The following is a 10307-nucleotide window of genomic DNA, read 5'->3' on the forward strand; positions in this document are numbered from 1 at the left end:
CATCAGAATTTCTCAAGTGATACCACTGATGATGTCATCACTGATGACATTTATTGATTCTGGCTGGCTTAACGCTGGTACTGAGAGCTTTGCTAACTGACATCTTATATTTATTATATTAGTTATATATTGTTAGTATATAGTTATATAGTTAGTATATAGTGTATATAGTTATATATTGTTGATTTTGCCACAACTAGCCATGGTGTTAAATAATACTCGAGGAGGAGGGGACAATGAGCGAGGCCCTGGAGGAGCTCATCAAATGGTGACAGCTGTGGAGGATCTGCATGAAAAGTTGAAACTGCTGGATTATGAGGAAGAAGCTCTAGCCAAACATAACATGAAGACTCTGTCCAGACATTATTTCGTCTGCAGTCCGCACATGGCCTCCAACCCAGGCGAGCAGTTCTACATGTTCACCATCATGGCGTCTTGGCTGATCAATGCAGCTGGGCGGCCGTTCGTGCGGCCTCAGGAGTACGACGAACCCAACACCACAGTGTCCAACATCCTGGCAGAACTCCGGGCTTTTGGTGTGAAAGTGGACTTCCCTCCCTCCAACCTGAACTCTGGATCAGGCCAACACGTCTGTTTCGTGCTGGACTGCCTGGCTGACGAGGCTCTGAAGAAGAGAGGCTTCTCCTTCAGAAGGCCAAACTACCCGACAGAAGGCACAGAAGACAAGACTGTGATGGAAGACGAAGCAGAGCTGACGCTCAGTAAAGTGGAGGAGATGATCGAGGAGCCGGACGATGAGGAGAACGTGATCGACCTGGAGCCCCTGAAGTCCCGCTCCAAGCGGACTGACGTGGACCCGTCCTCCAAACCTGATGAGATTCTAGTGTCAACGGTGGATGCTGCAGAGTGGAACCTGGAAGTGGAGCGAGTCCTGCCACAGCTCAAAGTCACCATCTGCACTGACAACAAGGACTGGAGGACCCACGTCGAGCAGATGCACCAACACCGAGACGGGATCAAGTCCTCACTGAAGGAGACAAAGAGTCACCTGGACAGGCTGCAGGAGGACATCGGTAAGACTCTGGAGAAAGTGAGCAGCAGAGAGAAATACATCAACAACCAGCTGGAGCCTCTGATCCAGGACTATCGCAGCGCTCAAGTCAAGCTCAACGAGGCTAAGCGGCAGTACCAGCATGGCAGTGGAGGCGTGACGCTCATGACCCAGCTTCTGGCTGAGATCAGTGAGGAACTGGAGAAGGTGAAGCAGGAGATGGAGGAGAAAGGCAGCAGCATGTCTGATGGAGCTCCGGTAGAGAAGATCCGGCAGAGTCTGAAGAAGCTGAAGCAGGAGATGGTTCAGATGGACATGCGTATGGGCGTGGTGGAGCACACGCTGCTTCAGGCCAAGCTCAACAAGTCCAACATGACCGTTGCGGCTGTGGCGCAGGAGGTAGAGCCAGTTGTCCACTAATTGCTTTGGATAAAATAGGTTGGTGGTTTGATTCCCGGCTCCTCCACTACATGTCGAAGTATACTTGGGCAAGATACTGAACCCCAAATTATACCATTAAGTGAGCAGAATTTTGTTCGGAGCTATGCCATTTTATGTGCAGATCGGGCTGAAACTTTCAGGAAGTGTAAAGAGCACCCCTGCGGGTGACCTGATGTAGCCAGACTTTTTTAATTAGGTAAATGCCCTAATTACCCAATGATGTGATGTCACTCAAGCAATGATGACATCATCTGGTGACATCACTCACTGATGACATCACTACCAGACCAGGGAGGGGGAAGGTCTAACTCCTAGGGGGGCCTAACTACCACGGGTCCATAGTGGTAGGAAAATGCTTGTGACATCATGGGAACACTATGAATACTGAGTGACACTGGGCCAGCCCAATCACATCTCTTCCTAGGCCCAGCTCTCCCCCTTTGCGTCTGGGCTAGCCCAATCACATCCCTGTATGTTATTTGTAAATGCAGCCCTTATTACTTGAAATGAGAAAATAACAGGTTTGTTCTCTAAATTAATTTGCATTGTGGCTTTTTATGTGAATAACATTTTGGGTGAAGCAAGATTTTGCTATTTTTCAAGAAAAGTGGCAGCAGTGTAGAAGTGAGCCACTAAACAAATAACCATAACAGCACAAATAACTGACAAAAATCTCTAAATCAGTTTTACCCGAATGAGAACAGGAGCAAATTTGATGATTAAAACTGAATAATCACAACAGTCTAATGCTAATGTTAATTTAAAATGTGATATTACTCTAAATTTGGCTTCAAACTGCCTAAATTTGATAAAACATTTTAAAAAATTGGGCCCGAGAATGTGGGCCTGTACAAAATGTGTCCCCTCCACCTTTGAATTCAAAGCTACGTCCATGAACAATAGAGTGAACTTCAATAATAACAAAGAAAAAAATAACCAACACAGATGTGAAGGAACATGCTACTTTGGATCATGTCCTTAATTTCAAAGTGGATTAAAACAGGTTTTCTCCGCGAACGTGAATGCTTGGAATGGCTTGAGAAACATCGGTCACAGGCCGCTGAAAAAGGTGACAAAACTGAATCTTCACCCGGTGAAATACAATAAAGAGCACAAAATAAACAGAGTGCTTGAAACTTGAAACTATTATTATTATACAAAAAGGTACAGATAATTCTCAAGATAGATAGGTACACCGACAGTTAGTGGCTAGCCTGGGTAGATGCTGTAGGCCATGGGAACTAAGGTTGGCAGGAAACATTTATGTTGGGCTGTCTTGCAGTGGGCTCTGGATGTGGATTACACAGGGGGAAAAAATATGTGTGCTTGTAGGTAAGGAACTTATAAGGATCTTATCCCAGAGCTCGTCTGCATCCTGGTCTAAGTCCCTGAGGATGGAGGTGGCTTTTTCCATACTTAAACGTTGGAGGAAATCCTCACGCCACCTATAGAAGCAGGAGGGTTGTCTCACCTTCATTAAGATCAGGCATTTTGTAGCAAGGCACGCAAGGGCAATTCATATTTGCTGCTTCTCATTTTTAACATTCTCAATGCGGGACCTCAACAGACAAGTCCTGGCTGTGCAATGTTGATACAGTATCTAGCGTAAACAAAGCCAGTTAGCGAACGCGTTTAGCCTCACGTTAGTGAGGTTTTTTTCAGGTTATAAGGTTAATCCTAGGCATTAACCAGGGAAACCTCACTTCATGGTTTCAATGCTTGAACCCATATGAAAGCTGATGACTATGAAGTCAGAATACAAGGAAAACAATGACAGTAAAACTGGTCAGTTCCTACCTGGACAATGCTGCCTATAAATAGAGAAATCATTGGCTGAAGCCATTGACATTAAATATAATGGACTACCAGAGCTAATTGTTTTTGACACGGCAAAATGAAGCCCACTTCCTGATATAGTTTGATTCCGTTTGATTGGATGAATGGATTTTCCTGGTGCATTGTGGGAAATCTGTTCAAATCTGGAGCCGCGAATACAGCGTGAGCGTGGACGGGACTCGGAGGAGTGTCCGAATTGCTCTTTGAAAAATTTCCTCACAGCCACGACAGCCATCTTGTTAAAGTTGTTGTCCCCGATAGTTTACGCTTGCTAACTAATGTTGCTAACGTTACTAGCTATTGCTCAGTGATGGGCAAGCTACTTGGAGAATGTAGTAAGCTAAGCTATCAGTTACTCTCAATTAAATATAGCTAAACTACATTGAAGCTATCCCCAGAGAAATGTAGCAAGCTAAGCTACGAGCAACATGGCAAAAGCAGCTTGCTACATCAAAGCTACTTTTTTTTCTCACATTGAATCAACGTCATGTCAAAGAACAACTTTCCACCAAACAAAGGCAGGCAAAAAAAAATCTCATTTTGATTGTTTATTATATTATAAAACTCTCACTGGCACAATATTCAAAAACAGACAATAAAACCTGAACGTCTTCTTCACTGCCAGTGGCTCCCTCTGGCTCTGCCATCTTTCAAAGTTAATTGCTGATGTGACTTCGCCAGTACAATGACATATTTTGCCCTACCCTTAACCAATCGTCAGTCTTCATTGCCTAAACCCAACCCAATCAGAGGCAGAGTAGTGCAGGGTCTTGCTGCAAGAGAGGCAAGGATGCTAAAAGGCAAGGATGAGACAACAACACTTGTTGTCCGTCATAATGGAACTGGAAGTGCTTTATTGGCTACACAGGCACACTTGACATATGCAATGTCTCCTCCTGTTTAATCCAAACCGCAGCAGAAATCTCCACTGCGTGCTTTGCTCATGGCTCTTCTCTGGCAAGTAGCTTGTAGCTTTTGCGGGAAGCTACAAGCTACTTGGGTATGTAAATAGCTTAGCTACTGAAAAATCGACTTGGTTCAAAAGTAGTGAAGCTACCACCAAGCTACTGAGAAATGTAGTTAAGCTATGTAGCTTCGCTACTTGTAGCAAGCTACTGCCCAACACTGCTATTGCTAGCCTTGCTCCATTGCTCTCACAGTGCATACAGTAGCCCGAAGAAAAAGCCAGACATCGCATCACCAGCCTGCCGCTTGCGTCTTCCTATCTTCCACAAAACAGAGGTAATCTTATTTTCTAACGTAATAGCATAGCATGACATTAACGCTAGCTACATGTCCATTTGTCAGAGTAGAAGAAGAAGTTAACGTTATACAACGTTAAACAGTATTGCATGCTGCACACGTATGGACGTATACGTATGGACACAATGGACGTAGATGGAAAACAAATGCAGTTCTGTTTACCTACCTCTTTGAGATGAGGCAGAGCATATACTCATCTATATATAGCTAACGTTAGATCACCTGTCAATGAGGGGGAACAAGGGGGTTAAACTCCTCTAGATAGTTTATCCACCGCTGCATTTACAGACCAATCGCACGTAGTGTTGGGTAAGCAAACGTTAACGTTATACAGTGATTAATACAGTTATACAGTGATTAACAGTTTCATTCGTTTCTTCAAGGGGTGGCTGTCCAGTACCAGTGATGGGACACACAACAGAGGATCAAATGATTTGTGAAGATTAAAGCTATAATATTCTGTTCTCCTGAGATTATAACGCTAAACTACATGTTACTGCTGATCAGTTGTTTCAACATAGGATATTGCAATAACACACAAGCCAAATGCTGACATGAGAGATTTGCTTTGAACAATTTGTAGCTAGTATCTGCCAGTGACCGGAGAATATTGTTATATTTGCTTGTTTTAATGCTTTTGTCAATAAACATTGCCAACAAGATAGCCAGCCTTGTTGTATATTATCATGTATCTGAATGTCGCAAATATGACCGCAGAACGATCCAATAGTTGTCTGGTCAGAGGCAGGTTGGATAAAATGATCAGATGTGATATAAAGATTGTTGATGTCGAGTGAACACGAACTACGAACCGAAGATTGGCCCAGAGGACATGACGACGGAGAAACAACCAACCAGCAGTCTGCTTCAATCAACAAATGCTTTATATTTATTGAAATGAAATATGGTGATATCTGGTGGTCTGAAATTACTCTCTCTAGCTAGGCTAACTGGCTCATATAGTGTCATATTATTGTAATGTCTGAATTGGCGTTTCATAACTTTATAATAGCCTGGATGACGTTAGCTAATGCTACCCAGCCTTCCATTGGCATATGCTGCCTTTAGCTTGTGGTATTATGGTACAGTAATATTGCCTAGCTAGCTAGCTAGACAGACCAGTTTATCTGAAATCAGGGTGACAAGATCCCTGCTGCTAGCTTGTCTGCCTTTCTGTGTCACAGAGTATCTAGCTTGTTTACAGTATCTGCAGACTGCATTACATGCTACACCATGCAAATATATTTTGATATACCGGTAATTCAAACAATGGTTCCTTTCCCATACAATGGTGGGCTGGACTGTACAGTATTGCTGTGAAAAAGTTACATTTGATTGTGTCAAGTCTTACACACGTTATATTTTTAACTGAGCTTTGCAGAATTCCCTCAACACAATTGTGTATCAGCTTTAAATGTCCAATAGAATATATACAGCATTAAACAAACGACCAGCAGCATTCAAATGTGCAAAAACGTTATATTTATTGAAATGTGGTCTCATGTCACATTACATAACGTTATGCCCAAATGGTCTAGGCTACTGCCCAGAAGCGTCACTTTACATGTATGGTAGGGAATTATTTTCATTATGTTAAACCAACATTTATCTTCCATAATGCATTAAATCATAATCACAATGCTATGAAGACATTAGCTAATCACCACAGAGCTGCACAGACCAGTTTATCAGATAATTTCGCTGTAAAATGTGTCCAGGTGATCAGCTCTGAAGCCCGGGCTTGTATGGTCGCTGCCCGTCCGCTAAAATCCGATTTCGATATAGGTGTTATTTTGATAAACTGATCTCATAACGGGGATCTATTTACTGTTATGTGTGTCTAACATCATTAACACGTTCACTGCCAATGACGTGTTAACACGTTTTCAGAATCCAGCTGTTGACTGCCAACACGTCAAAAAAATCGAATTTTTTTTTTTTGACGGTGGGGCGTTGATCAATCCCTTTTACGTCTCCTATACAATTATTGGAGGTATTGAATGTGTATAATCTATTTTACCGACCCACTAAGTGTTGACAGTGCTCCCCCCAGACGAGCGAAAGCAAAGAAAAAACAGCGGCGGGAGGAAGCCATTCTCAAGGAAATTGCTTGCCGATTTTACAGTCATCCAGACTTGCCCGAGCGGCCGCACCAGCAGCAGCAGCACAGAGAGCGGAGAGCGATTTGCATAATAGATTATAGGTGAAACACACTTTGAAACACCGCAGAAAGGCCAGAATCAACATCTGCCCATCGCCCACGCATTCCCCGGCCCATCTTGACTCGCACAAGGAGCGTCGCAGGCAGGCAAGCAGCAGCAGCAGCAGCAACGCGCTTGACACGCCCGCTGCAGAGCCAGGAGGAAGGAGGAGAAGACACACGGAGGGAGGAGTTTGAAGGGAGAGGGGTGTTTCCTGCTGTTATGGAGGAAATTACTGTTCAAAACTATTGTTTAGATGTCTGACGGTCTTACTGATGCCAAAAATGAATGGTTAAAGTGACTGTTCTATCGAATTTCACAAAAAGCCATTTATCTCAAAATAAATTTTCAGACGCTGAAACCATGCTGTACTCAACGGCTAATATCTACATAACTACTAACTCTACAAACTAACTCTTTTAGACAGAGAAAGCACACATTCTATTAGTACTTTTGTGAACTTTGTGTTCAAAAAGTCAAAGCAGAAAAGAATCCTCGGCTCTTGTAAAATGAGCCAGAATCCTCAAAAAAACCCTCTGGCAGAAGCTAACTACAGTATTGAAAAAAGGCTGGCAGTGAATGTGTTAAAATATCATAAAGATAACGCTGTTTCTGGTAGTTTACTTTTAATCTATGGCTACGTTGCTAGGCTAGCTAGCCTGCCTTGGCAACTGGCTGTGCTGTGGTTGGGATCATCTGGTTTGCTGTGGCTGGTGTCAATCAAGGAAACCTTGCTCCAAAAGTTGTCTTTTTTATCGCCTCTTTTACTCGAAATGGGACCATAATTTAGAAAATGGAGCCCATGAGAGCATGAAAAAGACTTGACATTGTTTATTCAGACCATAAACTCATTCGGAAAATGTTTATTTAAGACACAGACCGAGAGAGAAGTTGGCTCATTTTTCCATTGAGGCCAATGTATGTGACGTCACTTCCGGACTGTGACGTGTGTGAGCAGAATTTTGTTCGGCCACAGCTATCCCATTTTACATGCAGGTGACGTGACAGAGCCAGATTTTTTAATTGGGTAATTATGTGATGTCACTCGAGCAATGATGACATCATCTGGTGACATCATCACTGATGACATCACTCACTGATGGCATCATCATTGAGGCTTGAGTGACATCACTGGTGACATCACCAATAAGTGATATCATCAGTGAATTTGAGTGGGTCCCGGAGGCTTTGGACTCCCAGGGAGGTCTAACTCCCATGGGTCCACTAGTGCATAGAATTAATAATGTCACCAGTGATGTTACTTGAACACTCGATGATGATGTCACTCGAACAATTGTGATGTCATCAGTGATGATGTCACCAGTGATGTCACTAGAGCATTGTGACATCATCAGTGATGTCATAAATCCTTCCCTGCAGAGGCTATAAGTAGGAACATTGCAACTCGGACATTTCGAGATCTTGACTTCACCATTTATATGCATAAGTGATATCAGACCTATAGGTGTGCTTGTCACAAGTGGATAACCACGCTAGGAATGGACTCAGATGAGGGTTCTAACTCTGCATTTAAAGATGAAGATGAGGAATGCAGCGAAGAGGAACCCGAGGACGACTTCAGAGAGGTGGAGTTGGTGGAGTTGGTGGCTGGTTGGGATGGATACGAGTGCAGTGATACTGGTGAAAGTGGCCACGGCCCAGGCCAAGAGGAGGACTCCTGCTTCGAAGTTTTGACTGCCGAGCAGGTCCTACAGCATATGGTGGAGTGTATCAGGGAGGTCAATGAGGTCATCCAAATTGAAGATGATAGCCTAGCTGTTAGCAGTGTCAGCAGAGCAGAGCAGCAGCAACAGAATCCTGGAACAGTAACACGCATTCTTCTCAGTCACTTCAACTGGGATAAAGACAAGCTCGTAGAAAGGTATTTTGATGGTAATCTGGACAAGCTTTTTTTTGAGTGTCATATCATCAACCCCAGTAAAAAATCTCACACCTGTCCTCCAGTCAACACACGATCATCTGCAGAGGACATGCCATGTCAGATCTGCTATCTAAACTACCCAAACTCTTACTTCACATGCCTGGAATGTGGACACAAGTTCTGCCTGCAGTGCTGGGGGGACTACCTGACCACCAAAATCATAGAAGCACGAATGGGAGAGACCATTTCTTGTCCCGCTCATAGTTGTGACATTTTGGTTGATGACAACACAGTTATGCATCTCATAACAGATTCAAACGTGAAGTTAAAATACCAGCATTTAATTGTGAATAGTTTTGTAGAGTGCAATCAACTGTTAAAGTGGTGCCCTGCACCGGACTGCCATCACATTGTCAAAGTCCAGTACCCAGACGCCAAGCCAGTGAGGTGCAAGTGTGGCCGTCAGTTCTGCTTCAACTGTGGAGAGAACTGGCATGATCCTGTCAAGTGTGAGTGGCTGAGGAAGTGGATTAAGAAATGTGACGAATCCAGTGAAACTTCCAACTGGATTGCAGTAAATACTAAAGAGTGTCCAAAATGCCATGTGCCCATTGAGAAAAATGGTGGCTGCAATCGAATGGTTTGTCAGAAGCAGAACTGCAAAGCTCCATTCTGTTGGCTCTGCCTACATCTAATTGAACCAAGCAGGTACTTCTGCAAATGCAATAGCTACAATAAAGAGGAAGAAGCCAAGGTCCAAATTGCTCAAGAGCCATCCAGGGCAGCGTTGCACCGCTACCTCTTCTACTGCAACCGATATATGAACCACATGAAGAGCCTGCGCTTTGAGCACAAGCTCTACGCTCAGGTCAAGCAGAAGATGGAGGAGATGCAGCAGCACCACATGTCCTGGATTGACGTGCAGTTCCTGACGAAGGTTGTGGATGTGTTGTGCCAGTGCCGCTCCACCCTCATGTTCACCTACGTCTTTGCCTTCTACCTCAAGAAGAACAACCAGTCCATCATATTTGAGAACAACCAGGCAGACCTGGAAAATGCCACTGAGGTGCTGTCTGGCTACCTGGAGCGGGATATCTCCCAGGATATCAATCAGAAAGTACAAGATAAGTACAGATACTGTGAGAGCAGGTGTGGAGTGCTGCTTCAGCACGTGCATGAAGGTTATGAGAAGGACCTGTGGGAGTTTGTTGAGGATTGAGGGCACGTCCCCATGCAGCAACGGACTATTGACAAACTAGAGCGCTGATGCAATTGAACAGGACAGCACAGACCTTCTCCCACCTCTTTGGCAAACCAACTACCGGTACATTGAAAATATGCTTTTATTTAAGAAGAGAGACAGTTAAAAAAATATCTTACAGTTCAAACAAATAGCTTACCTTGTTTATTCAATGTGGTTTTTTATTATGACATTCAATGGTCTTCAAAGTCTTGTTCCAAAGATGTCTTGAAAAAGAGGGGGGGGGTGGTGACCCACAATTGCTCAACTGAGCATGCTCAGAACGCTGTCCTTATAGTAGTAAACACCACCTTATAAGACTTAATTGCTTGAGTGACATCACTGATGACATCACAATTGCTCGAGTAACATCACTGATGACATCGAGTGCTTGAGTGACATCACCAATTCTATACATCTCTCCATACTACC

At 43.7% G+C, this 10307-nt stretch overlaps 2 pseudogenes across 2 annotated transcripts; both read left to right on the forward strand.

The window, feature by feature from the left end:
* The first annotated feature begins 202 nt into the window (after positions 1-202).
* On the forward strand, positions 203-1432 carry LOC310800635 (intraflagellar transport protein 57 homolog pseudogene; annotated as a pseudogene). The gene has a single exon. The product of its transcript is annotated as an intraflagellar transport protein 57 homolog pseudogene (transcript).
* Positions 1433-8252: 6820 nt separating this feature from the next.
* Positions 8253-9854, forward strand: LOC310800636 (E3 ubiquitin-protein ligase arih1 pseudogene; annotated as a pseudogene). Its single transcript has one exon. The product of its transcript is annotated as an E3 ubiquitin-protein ligase arih1 pseudogene (transcript).
* The last annotated feature ends 453 nt before the right edge of the window (positions 9855-10307 follow it).

This window comes from Poromitra crassiceps, assembly GCF_964638095.1.
Source record: "Poromitra crassiceps genome assembly, chromosome: 30".
NCBI classification, from domain to species: Eukaryota; Metazoa; Chordata; class Actinopteri; order Beryciformes; family Melamphaidae; genus Poromitra; species Poromitra crassiceps.